Source organism: Excalfactoria chinensis, chromosome 12, assembly GCF_039878825.1.
Source record: "Excalfactoria chinensis isolate bCotChi1 chromosome 12, bCotChi1.hap2, whole genome shotgun sequence".
In the NCBI taxonomy this organism is placed as follows: Eukaryota; Metazoa; Chordata; class Aves; order Galliformes; family Phasianidae; genus Excalfactoria; species Excalfactoria chinensis.
The window spans coordinates 7,987,008-8,014,405 of NC_092836.1; the positions used below are offsets into that span (position 1 = coordinate 7,987,008).

General features: G+C 44.4%; 2 long non-coding RNA genes across 3 annotated transcripts in view; both read right to left on the reverse strand.

Moving 5' to 3' along the window:
• The window catches only part of LOC140257783 (uncharacterized), a 47,510-nt gene that overhangs the window by 6,176 nt on the left and 13,936 nt on the right, over positions 1-27,398 (reverse strand). For both annotated transcript variants that reach the window (XR_011905122.1, XR_011905123.1), the window contains exons 6-7: positions 3,814-4,007; positions 620-771 (exon numbers count right to left, since the gene is read on the reverse strand). This is a non-coding gene — a long non-coding RNA (uncharacterized lncRNA). The remainder of the gene's footprint in view (positions 1-619; positions 772-3,813; positions 4,008-27,398) is intronic.
• LOC140257785 (uncharacterized) lies at positions 6,689-9,127 on the reverse strand. Its single transcript, XR_011905125.1, has 3 exons — positions 8,383-9,127; positions 7,979-8,099; positions 6,689-7,043 (listed from the first exon to the last, which is right to left on the reverse strand). It is a non-coding gene; the product is annotated as an uncharacterized lncRNA (long non-coding RNA).

Below are 27,398 nucleotides of genomic sequence, written 5' to 3' on the forward strand. Positions count from 1 at the left end.
AGAAATGCAAGTCTATTGATTTACATTACGTGCTACTTCCCAGGTGAGAGTTCAGCCTTTTATAATGTTTTTCATCCAATGTTTTCATATTTTCCATAGAAGTTAGATAGCACTTAATAGCATGTACTTATTTAGAAATAATAACTGTTTGTGTTTAAACTCATTACGCTAAGATGTGCCTCTTGCTCAGAGGCTCCTTGGAGAAGCATGCAGAAACTACCACTGGTGAGCTTAACTTCTGCAGGAGCCAGATTTTGTGTTAGAGAATCCCACAAAACTAAAACCATTGTATTGACTGCTGTGAATTTATCCCTGAGGGAGGGGATAGGAGAGAGAGGGAAGGAAAAAAATATCTTTGAAATAAGAAATAAAGTAATAATTATTATAATAAAACCCTTCTTTTTCCTGCCTCATTTGGCTCTGAGCACACTGATCCAGCTGTAGATGGCTCTGTTCATTGGAGGGTGGTTGGACTACATGACTTTAAAGGTACCTTACAACTCAAACTACTTGACTTTGTGACTCTATCCCATGATTGCTGACACTGAGTGCAGGTTCCCATGCCCCCTTTTCCCCACCATTTAGCCAACAGCAATCCGGGAGACTACATCGCAATTACCTGCAGTCAGAGGAGGTGCTTGAAGAGGGTGTGATGCAAACCAGAATCCAAACCTCGATGACCCATCAAGGAACACTGACACTGCAGTCAGCCCCAGGAGAGTTCTGTCTGCTCCTCTGCCAGGCAGCTGGTGTATCTGCTGGTTATCATTGCTGTAAATCAAAGCAGAATTCATATAATTGTTCGGGTTTAGGTTTGTTTCTACAAGCTGATGACACTGGATTTTATTACAACGCACTCTAACTGAGCTGGCAATTCAACCCAATTTCCAAGACCTTTCTCACCTCTGCTCCATTGCAGTGATGTTAAACAGCAACTTTATTCAAAACAATCCCAATTGTTCCAGGAACACATCTGAATTCAGCCATACGTCTGTCAATCCAGTGGGCTGTCTTTACTTCTGCCTTCCTCAGGAGACAATCACTGCCTGCTGGGACTTTATGCAGAGATTGCTAACTTGCTGTGCATACACTGATGCAAAGAAAGAGCTTCGTAATTTAAATAACAGACTTGGGAATTGATGACAGACACAAACATGGTCATTCACTCAGCTGTGGAAAACTGCAACTAAGGCTCCAGCAGGAGGGTGGAGGAAACATACTGCTTTCTTTGAGGACCAGAAACACAGCCTGCAGCCAAAGCTACCTTCGGTACAATACTACACTTATGAAGTAGCACAGAGTGATCCCCAGACCAGAAGGGGTTGGATGGTGCCCTGGCTGAGCAGAAGAAACTTGTTCCTCATGTTCATCTCACCAGGCCAAGGCTGGGCACAGCCCCAGTGCCACATGGCTGCTGTAGACATGTAAAAATTACAACGATTCTATGGAAAACCTTTGTAAATACCTTTCCAGGTGAAATCAGCCTCTTTAATCTGCTGTGTCCCATTTGCATAGCAAGAAAGGCTTTGGTTGTTTTTTTTTTTTATAAGGGTGATAAATGCATTTTCCTTTTGCAGAGAAACAAAGACTCTGACAAGGCCCTTAATCACCAAATCAGTATAAACAACATTACAATACATTAGACTTGGAAATGCTAAACTGTGATTATGCAACAACTAATTAAATTAGTACTGACAGCTTTCAAAGAGTAGGAGAAAAAGGCACAATGCATCCCTCGCTTTCAGGGATGGCTCTTCCTAGAAACAGCAAAGACACACAAGCTGCAAGCACTTTCCATCTGGGAACGAGTCCACCCATGAAACACCCACAGCTGAAACACAAGCCTCCACTAAAACAGAGAAACCATTTTGCAAAACGGAGCTGAGCCTGATCAGCATTGAGCAGCAAGCAACAAGTTGAAGTCCTCCTTAAAGTGAAATCCAAGCTACCAGTCTTCTAACAGTAACTTGAGTTTAATTGTTTGGGAAAAATGAAAGCCTTCATTTGGCTGAGGAATGGCATAAAACCAACTTAAGAACATCAGCAAGACAAACTGATTATTATTATATAGCCAAAAAGCTCATCCACGGTGTTGCAGGTCTTTGTGCTTTAAGCTTCCCATCCCACAGCACAGTACAAGCCAGCAAAGCTTGCAAGAGCAGTATGAAAAATCAGCGTAGAAGACAGCAGAACTGCAGCAGAAAATGATATTTTCTGTATTTAAAATACTTGGTAATATTGACCAATCTCATCAGCTCGGTGCGTGTGCTTACCATGATGTTGCGTGGTCAGGGCTTGCTTAAGTTATAAGCTTAGGTTTTTTCCACATCACATCACTGCTAAGCAGCCCAGCCTATTCATTTGTGCATGAAAGGACAAACATCACACCCCTCCCCAACGGGTCCTCCTCAGCATGAGAGCAGAGGTGACTTGGAAAGCGATAATTAAAACAAAACTCTCAGGGCCTCTGCAGTCACACATTCAGAGGTGTGGGTAGGGGACCCTCCTTCCTCCCTCCCCCCCTTCCCAAAACACAAGGTTGAGCATTCTGTCATGTGACACAGCCTGGACCAGGAGCTCCAAGGATGCTGGAGGTGATGGCTCAAGTCACCTGTCTGCTCACTGTGGGCCTCCTGGGTTTGCTGTGTGTGAAACACTCCTCTCTACGCACAGCTGAAGTCAACTTTCCGTCCTCATAATAGATGCCAGATAAACAAACCACTTGTACAGTAACAAAGAAATATCACCAGCGCCAGAAAAAGTCCTGCAGCCAGCAACTCTCTCCTGCATATTTTATCTTATAATCCACTGTGCTAATACTTAACCACCACACCAAGCAGGTGGAAGTTTGAGGGCCATTGAGCACTGTGAATTTTCCCAATGCATCACAATTACCAAAACACCTGTGCTAAATAACTTTGCGCTGAGCCACTGTGAAAATTCACAGAGTGCTCAATAGCCCTTGAAATTTCTCATTTCTAACCATGGCTGGAGTGGCTGAGCGCTCACACATTGCAGCACAGCACAAAGCAGGTAAGGACACTGGTTCAGGACCTCATAAAGTCCCCTTTCTCTCTAGCTGGAAGTTATGCCGTCCCCATTATTTTCAGGCTGCTCCTACTTTGTCGCTACAATTATGCTCACTTGGAGTCAGGTGAACTGCATTGCGGGAGCAGAGTCCAAACAGCACCCTGCTCCCTTGTCCCTTTCCCCCTGCCCAGCAAAGCTGCCTGTCTCAGAACCTTTCTTTTCCACTGATGAGACAAGTGTCCAACAAGAGGCACATAGGTGTCTGGGTTATAGCAGGCTGATCCTGAGCCCAAGGCATCCCTCGCCATACTCCTCATCACACTCTCACAGAGACACCAAAGCAGGACTGAGAGCTCAGGACAGCCCCAGGACAAATCTGGCCTTGGGATGCACAGGGTGGGACCAGGCTCAGCAACCAGCCAGGAGGTCTTTAAGAACAGTACAAGACATTAACAACAACATCAGCCCTGTTGCATCAGCTGGAGAGGAAGCTGAGATGTAACTGGAGATGTTTCAGCCCGCAGAAGCAAGAAGAATGAGAGGAGGCAGATAAATAGTGGGGAGCCAGAGACATCCAGTCCATTTAGTCTGTCCCCAGGAAGGTGAAGAGGTGACCTGAGAGTGGTCAACCAGAGACAGGAGTAATAGGATGAGGCCCTTTAATCTGACACAAAGGCATCCTGAGATTCAGTGGCTGAAAACCAAAGGCATTTCTACAGAGACATAAAATTGTTCTTGGTGCAGAACAGTTAAGGCAATTAACTAACCACCAGAACAATTTACCTGAGGATACAGCAGATTCTCTGTCACTTCAGTGCATTAGATTGGACCTCTGTGGGACATCTGCGCTCCACCGGAGCATCTGGGCTTGATGATGGGGGTGTCGTACAGGAATGCTGCCTCTGTGTGCAGTTGGTGTTTGCTTCTGCATACCGAGTCCAGAACAGGAGTTCTTTCAAAGTCAGTGATAGCAGTCACTAGATACAAATACAAAGGGGAAGAAAAAACACAGAAGTGAGAAAAACTTGGAAAAAACAATGCATCTCATCAGATGTCCCCAGAGCCTCACAAGGCAGCCCAGCAGTGTGCTCAGCCCCTGCTCTCTGCCAATTTCCTGCTCAGAAAAGAGCAGAGCAGAAGAAAACCATCTGCACACAGACGGATGGAGGCTGAGCATGTCCCCTCTGTCCCAGCCCTGCTCTTCCCCAAAGGGCTATGCAGTACCTCCACACCTGCCAGGCTGTGGTTTCCACATGCCGGCTGCTCACTGGCCACATCCAGCTCACCTGTGGGAACACATCAAGGAAAATCTTTGGTCTGAGCCACCAGGTCCATGCCAATAAAAGTGACTCTCGAATGCATGAGCTGCAAGGCGTCCACTGATGCAAGAGACTGCTCCAAGTATCAGTTTTCTAGTTTTTAATCAGTAACAGAGTTTTATTTGGCTTGTTCCTGAATGATTCCCCCTCCTTTTTGATCTGGGAGAGCTTTTGAATCTCACAGTGAGAGCTCTCAGTATCACTGTTCTTCAAGACTTTGGAAATCAAACCAAACCCAAAACCAACCAACCAAACACATACACAAAACATACACACACACACAAAAAAAAAGTCCACAAAAAATAAAGCCAACACACAAAACCCAACATCTGCAAACAGTCTTGCAGGAAGACAGCCAAAATCTGATCATGAGCATTAACATTTAACTACTGCTGTATTTCACTGCGTGCCCGCACATCTTGTACAAAGGCAGACACCCTTATGCTCCACGTCCCCTGCAAGTAAGCAAGTACACATGCTCCATTCATAATTAATGGCCCGGCTTTCCAAAAACACTAACAACTGCATCTGCTTCTGCATGTAGAGGATTTGGTCCTAAAGGTTTGGCTTCACCAAACTAATGCTCTACCTGCAAAATAGCTGGGAGACACTGGAGCTGTCTTTATCACCTGGACTCCAGATGCACCCAAACCAGCATCAAACATAAACACAGTCATCCTATAAAATCCTATGCTGGCTTTTCCATACATTTCAAGGGTGATACGTTTGGACTTAAATATTCACTTTTCTGAGGTGCTTACGATTGGGAAAAGCAAAGCTTCAAGCAAGCACAGAGCCCTCAGCACCCCCGCAGAACTGTACTCCTACATTATTTCAAGCCATTCCATAAGCCCCAAGGGTAGATGGACACAAAGCAGAGCTGTGTCTTCACCAGGCATTCTGCACTCAGCAGGGCAGCAGTGATGTTCTGGGCAGGTAGGTTCCTGCTAAAAGGTATTGAAAACCACCCGTAGATGAGCCGGTTGGATTTATTTACTTCTTCCCCTTCCCATGGAGTGAGATACACTCTGAGTAGATTTGCTTTGATAGAGAACCAGAGAAAGAAAACCTCACCAAAGCTGCTTTCCTGCTGCCAGAGAACTGCCTCCAGTGAGCTTTTGGCTTTTAAGAGGAGACAAAACTGTTGGCTAGTGCAGACATGACCTGAAAATAACCCTCCATTCCTCTTCCTGATAGCTTTTATTTCTGCTTTTCTCCACCCAGTAAGAACCCTCCTGCTCCTTTCCTCCCAGAAAAGAAAAAGGAAGCCTGGCTGCACTGGGAGGTACAGAGGCTTTCAGCTACTGGTGTGCCCTATAAGAGCCTCGCACATCAATGTGGTAACCACATCCCACGGCCCACAAGTTGGTACAGATGGACAACAGCAACTGCCCTCAATGGTGTTTAGCTCATCCACGGACATTGCTCACCACCACCCATCGCGCCCCATCTCCACTACACAAAGTGTTATAATTCCTTAATGAGATGAGAAGAAAAAAATGACAATAAGGTTATGTCTTATATCCTTACATCCTCCTTAGACTAGATCTCTTCTCTCAACAACTACCATCCTCTCGATGATGAATCTAAAGCAACAGGTTGAAACTGGTCCTGGGACCCAGCTATACATCATAAGATGTACTTTTTCCATAGCTATTACTATAAGCTTTACTTGACTTTTCCACCCAACCCATGAAGCTACCATCAGAAGCAGTGACTGTCCACAGACATCAGTCCTTGCAAAATGCATACCTGTAACTGACAGTTTAGAGAGGAGACCCCTGAATATACCATACACAACTTTAGAAATAAAACTCCTTTGTCAGGATGCTCCATACGGGTTAAATAGACTTTGACCAAAATAAAAATACCTTTCCTCTGCTTTCACCTCTCTGTTGTCTGTCTCACATCTCATACGGTTCATCCTTCATTTGCAGTGATCTGTGAAAACCTCTAAAGGGATGACATGGAGGGAACAAAGCTGGATAAGATCCTAGAGTATTTGCCAAACTGACAAAAAATATAGAAGAGAAAACATCAAGCCCAGCCAAGTCAAATATCAATCTACTTTTGTGTGCTTTGTTTCATTAAGTTTACTTTATGATTCATTTGTAACAAACTGTGGTGGATAATGAGTACTTGCATCAGAAACCTTTGTGTGCTTAAGAAATCCCTCTCTCTACACAGAGAAGGACTGGATAAAAACAACAGAGCCCTCTCATTTGAAAAAGCCCTCGGTGGTCTAAGCACGAGCGGAGATCTCTTAAGCAGCGCTGAACAGGGAGCTCCAGCTATGAAGCACTCACGTCAACACTGAAGTATTCAAGCCCTGTGGAGACATCCCAACCCATTCTATTCAAGTCTGCCAAGATGCCCTGTAAGCACATCTCCAAGCATGGAGTGGTTTTTGGGCAGCTGCCTCCAGGGTGGATAGCCCAGGAGATACCCACAGGCAGGCACGTTGTGCACATACAACAGCTCTCCCAGAGGACACTGCCAACCCCAGCTTACACATCAAAGGACAGCAGAAGTCTGAAGCTGCAGAAGGCTGAACGCCTGACTCACTGGACTTGGTGGCAGTCTGTCAATGCAGGATCAGGTTTAGATGCACCAGAGTCTATCCAGGCCCCTTTCCACCACAGCTTGAGGTCTCCAAGCACACGCCCCATTGTGGCAAGCTGCTCACATTTCAAACTGGATGTGACACATGGACAAATAGGAAGGGAAAGCACACAGTAAGCAAAAACACTCTGAAACAAAACAAGATTCATAGGCAAATTCATTTCTTCTGCAGAAATTAGCCCTTTATACAGATAAATTCGCACTTCTCTCTGGTTTACTTAATTTTCTTTATACTTCACTTATAAGTGGTCCTACAACTAATCAGATCAATGCCAAGACATCAGACTTTGTCAAATTCCTCAAAACTTGTGCTATTCCCAGGCTGGGCCTGCCATTTCACTCCTTCAGCCACGACCACAGGGAAGCAATTGCACCTCAGCTCCTGCCAACCTGCAGGAACTGCTCTGCTATCAATAACTGCAGCACTGAAGAGAGTGTCTCCCATATGACAGGCAGCTAGAAACAAGCTGATCCAGCAGGAAAAAAAACGCACGAAGGACTGAACTGCAGGCAAGCTGCAGGTGTTCAGATAATTACAAGAGTTTGGCAAACTGTGGGAACAGCACACGCTCCTAAAACGACAGCACAGGCTTTAATACTTCCATTGCACATCTGTGCATCAGTGTCTCACTCCCCCCCGCCTCAGCATTCTGAATGTACAGCGGAGCTGTGCAAAGCCTTTGGGTGAAGATCCAAACACTCAGCAAAGAGATAAATGGTGTGACAGCCCACTCAGCCCCAGCATGGTCCCCACTGGGCACCCTCAGCTCTTTTTGCTCCACAGGAGATAGAGCATAGCACACATTTTGTGCCATTTGCAAGCCAGCCCTGAGGGAATAAGCAGCCAAGAGAAGACATTTCCACTTCTTCCGATGCTCCCCCTTCCTTTTATTCATTTATTTTCCCATTGTATTTTCTAATAGTTTCCAATTTTGTGAGAAGTTCAGTGAAAGAACAGATTCTATTCGACTGCACGGGCCCAGCAGCACAGCAACATTTATCGTCACCTGTATTTCCCCATCTCCACTGAAGCAGAATTCTCCTGTGCAAGGCAAAGCCATGCAGGTTTACCAGCTTTCACTTTTCTGTGCATTCCGTTAACACGTTACAGTTTCCCGCTCATTAATCCTGCAAAAGAGCATTTACAATGTATTTAAAACACTTTTCCTCTTTTACTAGCTCCCTGCGGTGCCGTCCAGTTCCTGATCTGAAGAGCAATCAATAAATAAGCCCTGCCGTCCACCGGGGTTCCTGGCTGCCCAATTAGAACAGCAACCCTCCACATGCTGTTTTATTGTACGCGGCAGCAGTCGACTTTGGCACAGCTCTCAGTGCCTAACACTGGTTTTACATGTTTGTATTTGAGCAACAAAGCCTGGGAAGTCAGCGGGGCTGTTCTCTGCCAACTTACATACAAATTCACCGGAGTTTCCGTCGCACAGTGCTTTCGCCAACCGGTTGCGTGGGGGTTGATGGCAGTGTCATCATTTTAATTGCTTGAAACAGCGAATGGGCGGATTTCTGGCTTGTCAAGGACATTGTATGGGGGAAAAAAAGAGACATTATTAATCCCTCCAAAGCCTAGCTGGTGAGCAGGACCTTAAAGCAGCTGAGCAGTGAACAAAGCGTGCTTGGTGAGCAGGCAGCATGCCACGGTGAGGAGCAAAAATCAGCCTGAAAAACAAGTAATGTTAAAGTGCTGCTCCGCCTCATGCAATCTTTAGAAAAAGGGATATATTTTCTCGGGATACTATAAATTCACTTAGTGAAGTGGCAACACCAGCTTGTGCCAACGCCCAGCCTCAGTGCCTGGCCTGCAAGAGACAAGCAGGGAGGAAGGCTGCTCAGCCAGGCCTGCTTCAGTACCAAGAGGCTGTGGGGAAGCAACAACCCCACAGATGGCCTCTGTCTGCCTCTGTCAGCTACAAGGACTCACACAGTGTGGCGTTCACCCAGCAAATGTGCTGGCAGAGGAAGAAGGAGGAAGCCCTGAGGGACAGCAATGTCCCTGCTGTGTCTAGGTTTGCTCTGCTGTATTTTCACATGAGACAAGGCTGATCTCCCAGCCAAATGATGATGCCAGGGCATGACATCCCTGCAGACATTGCAGAACTCTCTGCCAGGACCCTTTCACACCACCGTGGGAAGCAACTGGTGCCAACCCACACCCCAGAAAGACTCCCAGAGGGTACACTTGTTTAAGCCTGGCAATTCCTACCATGATGGACCATAGCAGACATGCATTCTGGATGCAGAGGATGCGTAGCAAAGGTTGGGCATGAAGTATGGGGCTACATCACAGCAGAGGTTTGCAGAGTGTAGCCAGTTTGTGTCTTGCTGTCTCTATTAGCAGTGGCGTAAGGGAGGTTCCCTGGATTAGTAACAAGGTACTGGTCCTATGTGAGGTTGTCCCAGCACCACTCCAACCCTGCTGCTGCCAGCAAAAGTAAGCAGAGCTTACACTGCAGGCTTGCAGCTCCCCAACATCACTACTATGAGGTTGGGTCAGGCCCAGAGCCCCCAAACCCTGCATCTCAAAATTCCCTATTTGTTGCTGCAGCATGTAAAAACCTCACAGCAACTAAGCCTGGTGGCAAGGCAAAGAGCCAGCATGGGGCTGGCTGCAATGCTCTGCAAGGAATTAATAGTGCTATGCTGGGAAAAGCTCAGAGTACTGAATTCCTAGCATCTCCCCATCCCACGCTAAGCCAAAGCTCCATGCAACTGAATCTTTACTGAACTGAGCCCTAAATAAATCCATCAGTCATCCTCCAGTGTGCCCCAGCACACTATCTGTCACTGCCTACTGAGCTGCCATTTCCATTTCCCCAGGTCTCTCCATTATAGGCTCTTATTGACATTTAACAGTGATCGGTGCAGACAGAGCCACTGCAGGTGGGTGCCCCAGGGGAGCCCAGACCCCTGCAGGCAGCACCCCGCTGTGCTGCACACCATCAGGAGCCCCCGGCCGCAGGACTGCATGCTGTGCTAATGACCACAACAAATCACTGATGACCCTCAGCTGATTTTCCCCAAGCTGCTCTGATACTCCTTGGTGAAACAAGACGCAGTATTGTCAGCTACAGGGAAATATCAGTCATCTCTACTCTGCAAATGCCAACCAAATCCCTTTTACCCCATCCCCTGCATGAAGTGCAGCTGTGAAAGGCAAGATTGCTCGGCTGGGATCTATGCTGAACTGAGAAGGACAAGAAAAAGAATGCTGGGACAAAGATATCACTGTAAAAACCAAGTCACCCTGTAGGACCACTTCATCCACTACCCATAAGGTGCAAACTAATACAGAAAATTAAGCCACACGCATAGAAATGATGGCATCTTCTCACCTCTCCTTATAGATGAATTTTAATGCAAGCTATCAGCACAGAGACCTCAAATAGCCAGTTCTGGAGTTCATTCTGAGTCTATGAGTGTTTCCAAGGTAGAAAGGAAAGCACAGCCTTTCACCAGAGAGAGAGGAATACCTGGCCAAACTCCCAGTATTTCACTGGACACAGCAAGGAAGAACCCAGAGAGAGATGTTTTGTGCCCTTTTTTCTAATGGGGTCAAGCATCATGGTATTTTAGCTGGATTAAGGATCTGCAATCACATGCCTGGGCTCTTGTTTTCATCAGCTGCTGTCTGCTCTGCAGGGCTTGAAGCCAAATCGATCATTGCCACATAGGAGCTTCACCTCTTGTGCAATTAGCTCAGAATTTCTGGAACTGCATGGATGGCCTCATCAGTGGGAGGTCATTACAGAAAGCATTCACTAGACCTGGGCCCTGACAGCCCCACCACTTTGGGATACCCAGGGACTTGGTCCTGGCAGCCTCCAGCAAGATTTCAATGCCAGCTGCTGAAAAAACAACATGCAAATCTCCCTCAGAATGAGCTGCCAAGCTATGAAGGCAGATGGTTCCTCATTTCCCTGACCTCTTGAAGGCTTTCACCTCAGGAGGAGCCCAGGAGAAGCACAAGGGAAACACGAAGTCCCAGTATTCAAAAGGGAGACAAGATCACAACACTGAGCTTCAGTCCAAGGTGGTAAATGGGGGTGAGAGGCATAATCTGAAGAGGGATTTAAAAGAGGTAAACTGCAAACACCCAGGAATAATTTAAGCTTCCATTTGTCTGTTCAGTCTGAGAGGGGAGTAGCAAACTGGAGAAGGGCATAGAAAAAACCACTGATGAAAAGGTAATACTACAGACAAAGTGTAAACCCACACACCATAGACAGATAGACCTGTGCAGTCCCAAAGGCAGCTCTCATCTTCTTCCTTCAACCCTACTCCCCCTTCAAAAACGTGTATCACAGGTCTATGAAATGCAATGCCCTGTGTAGAGTTTTAAGAATGGAAAACAAAACATCTTTCATGAAGGAACACTGCTTTAAAGGTAAGAGACAAAGGATGTCACATACTTACTGCCTGCTGAGGAACTCCAAGGGGAACCCTGACCAAGGAACTTGCCTCATACCGAAGCGTGCTGAGCTGCTCTCATAGCATCGCCTGTGCAAAACATGTTCCACATCACAGGGTAACCTTAAGGGAAATAGCTTTGAACATCCAGAATTAGACATTGCTATTAGACATTACAAGAGGAGAGATTCTGGCTTTTAATGTTGCTTCCATCCTGGGACTGGTTTGTACAGGAAGGAATGTCATTTTTGTTTGCATTACTCACTGAGAAGATGTCAGTGCTATCCACTGATAACACATTTTTTCCTCTCGTGTGTGTCAGCCTTCACTAAATACCAGACAAAACTTCAGACAACATACGGGACACACAGGAAGAATCTGGCCATCTACTGCCTGTCAGCTCTCTAGTCTGCAAGATCTTGATCAAGTTCATTTTCATAGGAAAACATTAAAAATCTGAATTTGAAAGCAATATAAAAGTTGTGATTGAAGAGATCAACTGACCCTAGGTACCTATCAGGAACGTTCCTATCTGTACAGCTTGGTCTCACACAGGATAAGCTCTGCAGTGGCTGTCTAATTGGAAACAAAAGAAAGCCGAGCTTCACTCCAGGAAATAAATCCATGTTTGTTCCATAAGAATGGAGCAATGGAACAATTTTTAATAGCAGAACAGCTTTAAACATGACCTGCTGACAGACAACGCTGTGGTCACTGACCATCATTCTTCTCCACACACACCCATGTAAGAAAGAAGGCTGAAACAAAAGCATCGGCTGTTCCAAAAAACCATTTACACGTCACACTGGAGCCAAAAGTTGCGTCTTATTTGACAGCATCTGAAAAAAAGAAACTTAGCAAAAAACGAGGAAAAAGCCTTACAAAAAAAAACAAACATACAAACAAAAACCTAATTTATCAGACTGCCAAGGAATAAACCATGTCATATATCTTTCATGCACTACATACAGGCTTCTGTAGCCTCTTCCTCCCCTCCTCAGATCTCCAATCTGTTTGCAAAACATAAAAGAATTAAACCCCTCACCTCCCATGAAGGAGGTGATTTGTTTTTATTAATACATAAATGAAAGAGGAAATTAATTAAGGAGCAGAAAGAGCAAGAAGCCCAAGATCACACAGCGAGAGCACTTTAATCACAATATTCTGGCCACTTAAAAGTAGCATTTACACGTTAATGCCTCCCTGCTCTCCATCAAGTTCTTGCAGTGAACCCTGTTTCCCAGCCTCGTCCAGTCCCAGTTAGTTTGTGGCTCAGTTCCCCTTCAGGGACGTGGAGTTTTTCCTTCACGTTCACACCATCACACCTTTGCCCCCATGTTTAATTATTATTTATGTTGAATATAAATAGCAAAGGAGATGATCCTAAGATGAATAATGAAAAAGCAACAAGAGACAAGAAAACCGCTCGCGTCAGCTGGTATCCTACCTGCTTTGTATTAAATACATCTCAGCACTGGGTCTCTGCATACTAGAGGAGGAAGGGTGAGTTTTAGGGCCATTGCACAATATGAACTTCCCCAATGTATCACAGTTACCGAATCTCCTATGCCAAATAACTTTGTGCTGATCCACAGTGGAAATTCACAATGTTCAACAGCCCTTGAAATTTCTAATTTGTATGATCCCACAGAGGAGCAGTGCACTGGGTGCATTTCTGTCCTGTGCTGCAAGTTGGACATGGGATCAGGCAGACTCTGGAGCCTCCCTGAAATCTGCAGCACTATTTTAATTATTAAGCAAGGCATAGCTATCTGCTTCTCCATTTGCATCTAGAACTTTTAACGACAAGAAAAGACATCCTTTTTAAATGCTAACCTAGTAAGTGGTACTAGGAATAGTGAGAGCTATTACACGTGCAAATTTCCGAGCAATTAGTCACGGAGGCAGGAGCACAGACACAAGGTTAGCTCTCAACTCCCTCCCTTCTGCTGCCCCACTACAGCCAGCAGCTTGGCACAGACCCAATTGGTGATGCCAATGTTAATGTGATGGATGAGTTCCCAGCACCCACCATCACATCAGCAAGCACAGCACCTACGGTTGGCATCTCCTGAACTCTGCAAGGCACTGAACCAGGCCACCAGCATGTAGTCAGAACATTTTTAGATATAAAGAAACCATTTCTTCTCAGAAAGAGCAGAGAGGCACTGGAACAGGCTGCCCAGGGAAGTGGTGGAGTCACCATCCCTGGATGTCTTAAAGGAAAGAGGAGACATAGTAATTAAGGATATGGTTTAGTAAGTAACATTGATAGCAGGAAGATAGCAGGACTAGATGATCTTAGAGGTATTTCCCAATCTTTACAATTCTATGGTAAGTTTTCTTCCTCTTTTTAACTGCAGCCAGCATGATCTCACTGATGAAAAATACCCCCTATGGATAAAATACTAAGTGTATGTAGAAAAGGAACACTAACAGCTAAATCCTGTTCAAGTGAAGATTTCTTCCCCTGATAGTGCTATTCCAGATACATCACCGCATATTTGCAGTGGAAGATGAAAATACTTCTGGCATTAAAGATAGTGGCATTCTTAATTTACCTCATATGTAGGAAGGTGTGTGTGGGAGTAGTGTGAGCAGCATGAGCATCTCTCACGAATGTGTCCTATGTAGTTTAATAAAGAAGAGTACACATTTCCCCTAGGATTATTATTTTTAATAAACCTCAAAATTGTAATAGAAGATTCTTTGCAAGAGATGAGGAAAAAAAATAAACTAAGGGAAAGAAATCTCATTCTGTGTTCCGTTTTGTAGAGTTTTTGAGTAGCGGATATATAGAGAGATGAAATTATGAAAAAATGGAATCCAAATTATTCTTTTATAACACTCTTGAGCACTTACTCAAGTCTGCTCTCTTATCTGAATAGCTTCGGATTTTGATTTCTTCCCAGTTTTCAACAAGTCTGTGCCTACAGTGGCACTGTGATGGGGAAAATCTGCGGTAGAGCCTCCAGGATGTGCCTTTACTCCTCAGAAAGCACCCACGCCAGACCCCCCAAAGAAGTTCATTTTCCCTTAGGTCAAGGAGTCCATTTGAGGTATAAATTTCCCAAGCCACCTCTGCCAGATGCTCTTCCCTGTCCACATTATACCTTGCCATTCAGCCACATCAGCTGCCCCACACAGGACAACAACCTTGAGCAGCCTTCCTTGTGGCAAACTGCAGGGAAAAAGCACCAAGGGTACAGATGGTCCAGATACGCACTGGGACACAAGAGCTACAAACAGTCTATTTTCCTGGTTGACAATACGTTAGCAAACCTATTTTTCTTGCTCATAGATGTTCACATAAGAATTAAAGATAGTCTGTTATTGTCAACACAAAACGCAACTCCCTTCCCTAAAACTATCAGGAATGCAGGCAGGCTACGGTGAGTTTGTTTTTCCCTAGTAATGCAATTTTTCATTATTGCCATGGATTAAAATTAAATTGCTAACATAAGGACAAACAGATGAATCCATGGTTATGATAGCATAGAAAACTGTCAATAGAACGCTTGTATGCTGTATGCTCCTTCAGTATTTAAAGATTTTTATCTCTAGAATAATATAAACTGAAACATTGTGAGGCTCTCACACTATTAAATGAAGCAAGGCTGCTTCTGTTGGCTCCGTCCTGCATGCTGACTTCAGACAGGCAGCATATAATGTTCAGAAACGAAGTTTCAAGACCGCTTTCTGGGTTTGCCCGCACAGGGAGCCAGCACAATTATTGTTCAAACAGAGAACAGGGCTGTGTTCTTGTGCCTGCAAACCCAACGGCAACGTTGGCAAAATAGTGATAAAAATGCTAGAATTGTTTACCAACTCTAATCAAAATAAGCCCATTCCAAAGCCTGGCTCACAGCATCTTTGCAGCAGGGGTAATGTCATTTTTTGGTGACAGGAAAAAGAGAAAAAAAGAAACTCCAGCTTTGATATTTTAGCAATATAATAGCAATTGAGGAGGTCAAAGGAATTGTGTAATTTCCAATTCCATGCAAGAACATAAAGGTAATTGAGAAACAAACCACCGTTTCAGAACAAGACACATTCATGCATTCTCTCAAGACGCTTTGCGAAGATAACCTTTGCTCTGAAAATACCTTTTCTCTTCCCATGGCAGCAGAATGCTGAGATTGCAATGAAACTCTGCTGAATTCATCTGAATCCCACAGCCCCACGCCTTCCCTTAGGCCATGAGCCAGTGCTGACCACTCTGACTCCATCCTGGACAAGGTCCTTTACAAACCCCACTTCTGCTTGCGTCAGCATCCTCCTCAGTTTTCCTACAGAGCTGGTGAAGAGTCAATTTGCAAAATATGTATTTTCACACTTGCTCTAAAGTAGTTTCACCACTAAGCCCTATATAATACATGGGAACAGTGACTGACAGAAGAAGGTTACAGCAACAACCCCTTTGAACCAGCTGATGAAGAAGCTCTTTTGATGGAAATGACACTCATGCCGATAATTTCCTTTCTTCTCAGGCACCACTTTTCATGGGATTATTCACTGCACTCCACAGAGATGCACTTTCCTCATGGGACCGCTGGCCAGTATGGACACTCGGCAGTCCCTGAGAGGGAACTACCACGATAGCAGGATTAAAGCCTGTGAAGCTGCATGAAATCAGCCTCTCAAGTCTCTGAACTCAGCACAGAGCCTGTATCGCACGCGCCGCAAACGGCCCTGCTAGCCCTTAGGCTCTCTCAGGAGATCAGAAAGGAAGGCAGGGCTTTGTTCTAGCAAAGGCATCAAGGGCTTCAGAAGTCACAATACCAAAGAGCTCTGCAGGCACGGGCCAGAGTGCAGCATTTTGTTATCCAGTTTCACCTTGTTGGAAACATGCTGTTGGCTTCTAAGGAAAAAGGATAGGGATTAGGTTTATTTCTGTAGACTCACTTCTTGATTTTCTTTACTTTTTGGTCAACTGGCGAGGCTCATACTTTTATATATCCTCACCTGAAAAATACTAATCTAAAATCATACGGACAAAAAATAACACTCCTTGTTGGAATCTCAAGGGCACATGAAATGAAGAAATAATTCTGGACAATTTCTGCTCTTTCTGAAATGAAAAAAGTAAGAAGAAGTATCAAAGTGACATCTCCATCAATTTAGAATTAAGGAATCGACTTCTCGTCTCGAGTCAGAAAACTGCAAAAAAAAAAAAACCAGCATTCTGACAACCTCAGTTTAGAAAACTGCCATAGGGAAAGCTTCACTCCTCAGCGCAGCCTTTTAATGTATAAGAAACAGTATATTATACAAACTAATATGCCTGCTGAGTTATGCTCTATTTTCCATTATTCATGCCTCACCTTTCCTTTCTCTTCTTTCACTAATTGAGCTCCTGTCTTTGTTATTTGTATAACAGTGTCCCAGGGGATCCTCTTGTTCTCTTCATAAAAATATAACTTAAGTGAGCCCATAAAACAATTACATCTTTGTATTAACTTGTATTAATAGATGTGCTGTAACTGCATGGCTGGATCATTTAAATATATCGGAGAAGATGTGGAGTACATAAGAAAGCTTATGCAGTGTTTACACAGTCTTCCCACATATTTTGCCAAAACTGCATTGCTCCAAGTCCTGTGACATACTAAACAAAAACAAATTTGAGCACAAGCAACAGCAAGCCTCTAGAGCATACACACAGTGGGGAAACACAAGTGTTGCTTACCATAAATAATGTGATGGAGATCATTACAAGAAGCCTCTTTCCTATAGGATTCGGGTGTTCCTGAGAGGAGCCACCCACCAGGATGCAGTGCTCCCTGCAGGAGGGCCAGAGTGCGGATGCTCTGCAATCACACTTGACAAACCTCCATCATCTGCCACAGGCAGCTATGCGGAAGCTCAGCCATATCGTGCAAGTGCTGACAAGTAGAGGAAACAGCGTAGAACTAATTGTGTGAGACAGAATTTACTGGCTCAGGAATTTACATCCTGATTACAATTAACCACACGTTTATCCCAATTTTTATACTACACCTCCATGCTTTATGTTTACAAGGCCTCTGGCTCTCAGCCCCCTGCTCCCACCAGCAGGTGCACTCCTATTATGGAATCACAGAATCACTGAGGTTGGAAAACACCTCTAAGACCAAGTCCAACATCTCCATGATTCCTGACCACCTCCACGGACAGTAACGTCACCACTCCCTAGGCAGCCAGCACCAACACCTCCTGCTACACAGCAAAGCACCACTGGGTTCAAAGGGCTTCTCAGAGGGCCGCTTGCTCCCACGTGCCATCAGAAGCTACACAGGTGTCCTGCTCATTCCAGTTCAATCTGCACACACCTTAATATGATGCTTTACTAGCAAGTGAAGGCAAAGAGATGCGATAACACGACACGTTACAGGGTTTTACCATACAAAGTACACTGCATACAGCTGCTACCACTTAATTCTAAACTAACAATCCGAGATGCAGCATCTTCTCAAGCAAACAGTCAGAAAACACCTTTATGCTAATTCTCCACCTTGGAAGATCTGCAGGGAATTCACCGTGGCTTTCTGCAGGCATTGCAAGTGGGTCACCAATCCACACTGTGCCACAGCAGAGCTGGCCCAGCCTGGGCTGTTTCTGAGCCACATATCCCCCAAACATCCTCTGTAGGACACAGTTCTGCAGCACATTCTTTGGGCTGTGCTCACTGTAAATGAGCTCTTTGGTTCCTAAGTAGCTCTTTACATATTTCACACCTGACCTGCACGCGATGCTCTATTATATCTGTCACTGTAAGGGAAAGAATATACATAATATATACACACACACACATACATGCACACTGTCCTGTTTTTTCTAATGTCTGTCAGATCACTACATTATAACAGAGAGGCTATTACAGGCAGGTTTAGTTAGCTGTGCATCATTTCACACCTTCATTACACTCTTTACCAGAAAAATGGATTGCTTTTGAGCCTCTCTCCATTCTCATTAAACTTCCACTCTTGTGAGGTGTCAGAATTGCAAAATGCCTAATATGGCCAGCTAATTATAACACTGCTCCCTGCTTTAGCCTCTTCAATTACATGTATTTCCACTGGCTGAAGCAGCCAAGCTCTCACTTTGGGTTACTCAGACCAAAACTAACAAGGAGACTGGGGGTGTGCAGCGGACAGAGGACAACATGCCCACACAGGACCTAGGAGAAAATGAGAAAGATCCCAGCTGCAGGACACAGCATTTCTCAGGACATGCAATAGGCAGCCCGTGCTTAGGCAAGGCTGGAAGATGGAGGTGCCCTATTGCTTTCAACATCCTTAGGTAATGCTGATAGCTGGAAGACAGGCACTACAAACCTCATGAAGGAAGCTTGAAGCTGCTCCAAGTAATAGCAGTACTTATCAGAACAAGAACCAGCAGAAATTAGCCTAAAATCATATTAATGATACATAATTTCTGCTTTGAGACACAAGTTGTCTGATAGCTATGAGTTAATTCTCTCCTTGAGCATCACTGCATTCTTGCACGTATGGTAAGACCTGTGCAAACATCTGCTTGCAGCATCTCCTGAGGACCAAACACTGGAAGCCTCCTAGTTTGACTAGGCCATTTCTCTTATCTTCTGTAGCCATGAAAAGCAAAGAAGAGACCAATCAGAAGTCTACAACCCTCACACAGAACAAACTGCACCCATGTCCCTCAAACAGTACAGTACTGAGCAGCCAACATGAAGCTTACTAGCACAGATATTTTGGCAATGGAGAAGCCTGATGGTTCTTTGACCATGACCGGTTGAGAAAGAGCTCTGAACACCCAGTCTGACTCCCAGGACTGAGCCATTCCACCAGGTCCCAGTCTCCACAAAGGAGCCTTGATTTAAAGTTTCTCAAAGCAGCAAATCCACATGGACTCAAAGACTTCCTAAGCGTAAACCACCCTCCTTCTTCACATTTCCCCACAGAAAGAACATTACTCTTTTGGCTCTTCTCATTACAAAAACAAAGCAACAGAGGATTTTCCAAGTACTACCTTGCTGTACAAATATTTCATTTCTAGCAGAAAACATTTTTTCAGTGTATTTATGAAGAAAGCATTCTTGCTGTAACAGAACACCATGTTCTGGCAGAGACGTCCCAAGCACAACTGAGAAAGCCATCTCCCTGATGAGGGATCAGAAGATCAAAGTTGTGTTTTATTAGTTATATAAAAAGTATCTTTAGCTCTCTGTTGAAAGGGAAAATTTGCATTTAAATAGAAAGATTAATAACTGTAATACACAGAGCCTACACTGAATAATTTTTTGTAACATAAAATAATTCATATTGTTTTATACAAACTGTGCACCTTAAGTCAAGCCACAAAAAATGATCATCGTAATATTTTATGGAACAATTTTAATATAATACAGCTTTGTTACATTATTATTCTCCATTGTAAATAATGCATGTCTGGAGGTTTGGGAAAGACTGGATTTTAAACACTTATCTCTGAAAATTCAATAGGGCGTGTGCTTTTTGGTGTGTTTACACCATGCATGAGTTTTACTTATTAAAATTAAAAAACAAGACAAACCAACAAAAATCTATTGGGAGGACAGGAACCAACCTCCCTCCTGCCACAAAGGGCAAACCCAGAGTGATGCCAATGGAGAGCTCAGTGATCTTTGTTTTTAGAAAGGGATCTTTTCCTCTAGAATATGCAGATCTGAATGCAGACAAGCATTCCAAAACACTACTGAACAGCTGTGTTGTCCAAGTTGGACATACACACACATATATATACATATACAAACTGTGACATTCTTTTAGCATTTGGGGGGCACCATTTAAAATCTGATTTTAAAGTAAAATAACTTATAATGGTATCTTTTAAAAGCAGACTCCATATCACAGGAAAAGAGACACCCTTTTCCAGTTTGTTTTAACCAAGCTCATTAAAAAAAAGATAAGAAGATATTAGATAATGAAGTTTCAGATCATATTTCAAATAATAATAATAATACTTTAGGATCAACCTGAATCATTTCCCTTCCATGTGTGTGAGACCTGTGTTGGTGGTTATGTAGAGGTTGTATCCCCATGCCCCTATGGGATACTCCCCCATAGCTGCCCCAGGAGAGCCACAGTACCTGCAGTATCTTCCTGTAATGCCCTTGCTTTCCTCTTCTGCATTAGCAGGAAACACACGAGTTGGTTGTCCCACCTCGCAGTATTCAGTTTATTGCTTCTTCATGATAAAGAAACACTCACTAAAATATTTTTCTGGGGAAGGAGAGAAGGATCAAGAGGGAGTTGCCTGCTGTTCCCCGAGCATCACACAGATAAAAGAAGAAAGCACAACCCCTTACGCTTCTCAGAGCCACCAGCACCACTAATTGCCATCCCAAAATTCAGCTCAGGCTGCTCGTTTAATCTCCATCCTTCTTGCAGCCTCCCATTTCATCCTGCAAGCACCAAGAAACAGGCACAGATGAAATCACACCAGAGTTCAGAAGAGCCTCTGCTGGTATTCAGCAGTGAACACAGTGTTCCTTGACACAAGGACAATCAGGAGAAGATGGCAGATGCTCAAAAACCTGGCGTGTGCCCATTAGGGAGCACGGTTCCCTCTTTCAGCTGTTATACATCAGGATTGCGGAGGTTGCAGCTTCACTGTGGCTGTGATATGTGCTACTTTCCAGCAGCAGCACTGGGTCACGAGGTTCGACACCAGTGCAGGGACTGAGATGTGTTCATCACCTCCTTAGCCAGATACCCAGAGGCATCACCAGCAGGGATCCACTACAAGGCTGGGAGCACCCAGGGAATCCCTCCGCAGTCCCACTGTGCTTGACCTGCCTTAGCAGATACGTGCCAGACAGATGGCTGGTGGGCAGGAGTAAGCAGCTGTCCTGATGTGCAGACAGCTGGAATCACTGCACTGCAGGACCTGATGGCTCTTAGCTAGCACAGGCCACAACACATACTCCTTTTTCCCTGAAACAAAAAGACAAACCTCAACAACTAACGAGCCAACCAGTCACCATGGTATCAAAGTACAAGTTAATGTTACAAACTGCCCACCACTACAAAGTATTTGGAGCATCTCCATCATGCCTAGGAACCATGGAGGCGGTGCTGGAGCTGAACTAAAAAACAAATCACCCCCACACAAAGGGGGCTTCCACATTGACCCCTTCATGAGCAAAAAGAGTAATAATCAAGGAGAAACAGAAACCCATCAGACTTGGGCCCCTTAGGTTTTATGAAACACAGGACTGCACCATCCCCACCACTCAGATTCAGAAAGGAGGGGATGAGAGGCTGTTTTACACCACTTCCAAAGGATGGGTCTGAAAATGGGAGGACTCCTCTGCTTTCCATGGTCACCTCTCTGCAAGGTCAGAAGAGCAATCCGTGCCTTTGGGAACCAACACACTTTCCAGTAGTTCTGCAGAAATCTGCGGTCTCATCACTTTTATTTTACTATATTCAGGGGGCAAAGCTTGATCAAATATTTTCCCTTTAAAACTGCAACAAACGCAAGTAAGTTTTGCAAAGACTAATTTTCTTGCACACAATGTCAGTTAGCATTACAATATGTTGACATATACTTCTCAGCTGCTCAGTGTAACTTCTTGAGCTTCTGAATGCAAATACCTCACGTCAAGGAGAAGGATAAGACCACGTGATTTTTTATCTCAGTTACACATTCACATATCACACATCCAAAGTTAACAAGTGACTCTCTTGTGTAAAGCAGTTTTCTACTTCCTGTGCATTCAAAATAGCAGCTACAAAAATTCTTGTCTATTATCCAGTCAGATAGTTTGCTGCCCTTATTTCTGCGACCACGTGTATTGTACAAGCAGAGGACAGAGTCTTTTATGCTATCATTCTGCTGTCTGAAAATCTTATTCTACGATCTCTGCTTTTTCATTGCCTTTTTCAGATGTTTAATGAAGCGACGCATGGATATGAGATGCCCCTGTTATTTCTTCTGCCCAGTCTCTATCGTTTGCAATCTCAGAACTATTGAATAAATGGAAATCAAGTCACCAGCCCTGGTTTGCACTTCCTCAGCAGAGCTCCCACTGGAGTTGATGAGAAATGCACATAAGGAACACACAAAAGGCTCAAGTCTCCTTTTTCCCCACACTGTCTGCATAGAAGAATGGAAAAGGAATGCTTTCACTGTTCATAGTCGTCATCTACTTTTTAACCAATTATCACCATCAATATTGCCAACACTTTCTAAATGAACCATTACATTCACACTTCAACACGGCTGCTCTTTCACCCAGTTTCCCTCTCCTTTGGGGCCTCATAGCAGAAGCCCACATCATCAATATAGATGAGAGGGAATGGCCTTAATTTGTGCCATGGAAGGTTCAGTTTGGATACTAGGAAAACTTTCTTCTCCAAAAGAAGAAGTGATTCTATGGTACGCCACACGGTCCTGCATACAGGTGTGGATTCACCCAAGCAAGCTGTGCAGAGCTCTGATTTCTTACCACCTCCACCAAAGAGCAGCACCACTGACCTTTTCTTTCCACACGGCCATGTCAGCTGTCAGCAACGATTGGGCTTCAACGCTGAAGGTCGGTCACGTCAACCTTGTCCACTTTCTAGTTGTGTACAAGTTCACACACGTCCTTCCTCTCATCAGGATCACGCTCAGCCCACTGGTTTTCAGGAGCATACATTAGAGGGAATTTTAATGAGCTGAACTCATGCTGAACTTCCTTCTTTAGCTGCTATTTCAGTGATTTGTTGACTCTCTGAGGCTCATTCAGGACTTCTTTTCAGCCTTGACACTGTAGATAGGCACAGATTTTATGTGCCAACTCTTCTGTATTTTTGGCACTCTTCGCATCGCATAGCAGGTCAGCGAAAAACAAGTTCAAGCAACGGAGGATGCTTCCTGCATGTATCTGTGCTGCCTCAAAGTAGTCTAAACTAATCCCTCCCTCTCTCCCCCATTAGCAGCGATGCTAAGCTGGAAGCAATGGCTGAGGATGCTTTAACAGCCACACAGAATCTTAATAAGATCTGCTTACAGTGATATTGTGCATTTCAGGCCGGCTGGCTCAGTTTCCTTAGCCACAGCCTCACAAAGAAGCTGAATGCACTGGTTTATTTGTAGGTTTTTAAATTGTTTTAGCATTGTCTCTGATTTTTGTATCAGCCATCTGCAAAGTGTGGCAGGATGTGTGTAATCTTCTATGGCACACGTTGTAATTTCTCCATTATTATCTGATGGGAGAGAAAACCAAAGTTAAGGGAGATTAAGGTCAGCACACTCTCCACATCCAATCGCTGTATAATCCACTGCGCTATCGCTGGGGAAGATTATCAGCTTTGATAGGGCCCATTCTTTGAGCCATTCAGCTCTGCCGAGACCCACTTCTCTCACAGAAAGCTGTTTCTGCTCTACCTGAACAGAGAGAAATCACACAAATTTTCTGCTGCATCCCATCACAGCACCCTGGAACGAAGCAGAGGGAGAAGGGTTCTCCTGGTCAGGAAGGTTCTCCTGGTCAGGAAGGTGCTGCTGGGCAGGATCAGCCCTCCCGAGGCAGAAGCTGCTTCTTAAGGCTGCCAGGTGTGAACCTCTGCTGTTAAATGGTCCAAAGAATTACTGCAGACACAAAGTAGAGTGTGCCTGGGACAGGGCTGACTCAGTTCCCTGCTGTCCTCTCCCTGCAGAGATGTTCAACTTCCCACAAAATGCTCTGAAACCAAAATAACTAATAAATAATCTCCTATTGCATCACCTCTCTCTAGCAAGAACAGACGCGCTTCATCACCTCTCAAAGTACGGTAAGGCTGGGCCACACACTGCTTGTAAGCATCACCACATTTAAGTGCTTAATAGCCCCATGCCTCTCTGTGGATGGAGCGGAGGCAGCACCGAGTTGACACTGGGCTCTGTCACACTTTGAACAGGTTAAATGCATTCAGGGAGGCAGGGAAGACAACAGTACTCAGCTGCAGTCCCACTGTGAAATATCTGCAAAACCCATTAGGACAGCCACACTGCAAGAGCAACCAGAACATCCCAGATCTCAGGATAACTTCCCTCTGCTTGCAATTAATGTATGAAGGTAGAAGTGTTTTCAAATTACTTTAATTCACGGTTTCTTATCCATTCCCAACAAGTTAATGACTGTTGCTCCTTCAGAATCCGTCTCTTAGCAACACAGGCTCATCATCTGAAGAACCGCATCCCACCCAGTGCCACACTGGAAGTTCCTATTGCAAAGGCAAGATGGAAGAGCTGAGGCTGACCCCAGACAGGCAGCATTCAGCTCCAGGAAACTGCTGTCAATTATCACATTGTGTGCATGTGAATGGGGGATCTTCCGCTCTGGGCCAGAAGGGGATGGAGAAATGGGCATCCTCTCTTTCCCACAGGAAGATCAAGTGTGAGCACCAAGAACTAAGGCTTCAGAGCACGCCACGGCTGCAGGATCTGCTCCTCCCAATTCCTGCAGTTCCAACACAAGCAATGGCTGCAACTCAAGCACTGGTAAAGTGCTAGAGAAAAGCTCACAATTTGGTTAATATAGGCCAAAGAAGGTCTTCATTTTGTTCATGGGGTGTTCAAGCATTCGCAAGTTACCTGTGTTACACCTGCCCCCTTAGAAGCCCATTTTCCACAGATGCTTTCAGTAGATTTCCAACTCTTTCTGGTTTAAAGTGACACAAGACTGAAGCCCTCACTTATCTGCCCCCCAGTCTCCGCCTCGCTGTACAGTTCACTAGAGGCAGGAGGGGGAACCCCAAATCCAACAGATCTGTAGTTGCAATCTGTTGATTGCATACAAGCAATCAAAGCTAATCACACGTTAAGTAAGGTTAAAAAAGATCATTCAGTCCAACCATCAGCCCATCACCACGTCCACTGTACCATGCCATCAAAAGTACATGGTATCAACAAGCTATCATCAAGGAGTGCGGGGACCAATAAAAGATCCCACTGAGGAGAAAACATTAAGCAAACAAGCCAAACACACCAACATGTTTCACTTTTAAAAATAAAACCATTTCACTTTAACATCTTCCACACAAAACTCGCAGCTTTTTCTCATCAGAATAGTTTTTGTGCACAACTCAGTCTTCAAAAGAAGAAAGTAACAGGTTTCCATTTTAACAAAGTCACATCACCTAGGAAAGAAGCTATGAGACCTTTCTGGTTCGTTCCTGAGTGATTCAGAAATTGCCAAGGGACTCCCTTCATTAGTAGGAGAAATGGGACCCACCTGATGAAATGGGCCACGGAGCAGCCAGCAGTGTACTGACGTGGTTTTCTGGGGCCACAAACAGAAGTCCACAACAAGTGGGAGAATTGGGAAAAGAGGGAGCAGGGCAAGGGGAGGCCCTGAGGAGGAACTACCACAAATGCAAGCTTCTGAGTTACACTAAAATCAATTAAAACCACACATAACATTTTGCTGTGTTGTTTTTCTGGGCAATAAATGACTGCAGCTGCTGTGGGGAAAGCAAATGAGTGTGATGGGAGGGAAGCCTGGCAGCAAAACAGTGTAAAGAGGCTTTCCCCAGTTACAAAATAAGACTGGAGAAAGGATCTCAGCACTGGGAAAGCTCTGCTCTTTGCTTTAAGGTGTCCCGAGGAGAAGCGACCTTCACTAATCCCACAGCACATCCCCACTCACAAAGCTGAGAAGAAGCAGTCAAGGTTACAAGGTGCCCAGACACAAAGGAACGTGAGCGGGGTGAACACCAGCATGGTCCCCCAGCACAGGTTTCCCCCACAGCATACCCTAATAGAACTGACCTGGACCCAAGTGGGCAGCATGTTTGCTCCGGGATTGGAACTCTTCCTGGTGCCCAGTCACCTTCCACAGCCAGGGAAAAGTCTTCGTTCTGATTTGCTTTTAATTTTTTTGCTTAGGGCTTCAGTATTACTATATCATATATAACCATACTTTCATGCTTGGGTAGCAGCAGTAATAGATCAGCAAGATTTCTTGCACCTATCTCAGGAGGAAAAGTTTTATTAAATCATTAAATAAAATCACCACGTAGTCTGCCTTTATGAAATTAAAAATAAATAAATATAAGTCAGCTGTAGAATTGATACACAAGTGGGAAAGTGTTGTGAGCTGGCACAGCATCTGAGTTAGGGGCTGTGCATCAAGGAGGGAAGAGTGTGAAATTAAGAAAAAAGGAAAAAAAAATGGGGAAAAAAAGATTCTATTGAATTAAGGCTTTTCTCACCTCTAACAAGGCTCTAGAAACAGCACTAATCAATCCAAATGACACTTTCTTGTGGAGATCTATTATATTCCTCAAAGATCATATGGCTTTATATGTTATAATTTGGTTCTGAATTATGGCCTACATCAATTATAATTGAGCACTGCTGCTCACTGTACAATCAGACTGTGATGAGAACAGAAAGGCAGTGGACATTAGAGGATTACTATCAGAACCACCTAATTTAATTAAGAAAGAGATTTATTAAAATGGTAACATTAACAGGTGTTTTATGAGACTAATAATTAATAAGGTTTCTGTAGAACATTTGTAAGAGAAATAGACAATATGCAGTGCCAGCAAAACCTCCCTGTAATGGGATAACAATAAAGCATTAAGAACTGTATATCAGATATTATGATAATAATCTGATACTGTAAATTACGGTTTGAAGAGGATTAAATGCCATTAGTGCAAATTAGTATTTATTTAAGTTGTGGCAGGCCTTTATACAGCACCCGGAGGGAAAGTGGGCTCCCAGCAAGAGGAGTAAAAAACCTCCCTGGTTGCAGCAAAGCTACAGCTGCAACATCCTTCACTGAGAACCCAACGACTTGTTTTTGCCCAAGCTGCCTTTTAGGGGAAGGAGGAAGCTGCAATCCTTGACACAGTGATGGAAGAGGTTATTAGCAGTGGGAATTTTTTTTCAAGGCCAGTACTTTAATGAGCTCCTAAATAATGACTTTATCTTAGAGGCCCACTCAATATTCATTCAGTATCAATAGAACCAACACAAGTCCAGAGCTGCGGCTCGGAAGCAGCTCCCAGCTGTGGGAAGTCATGG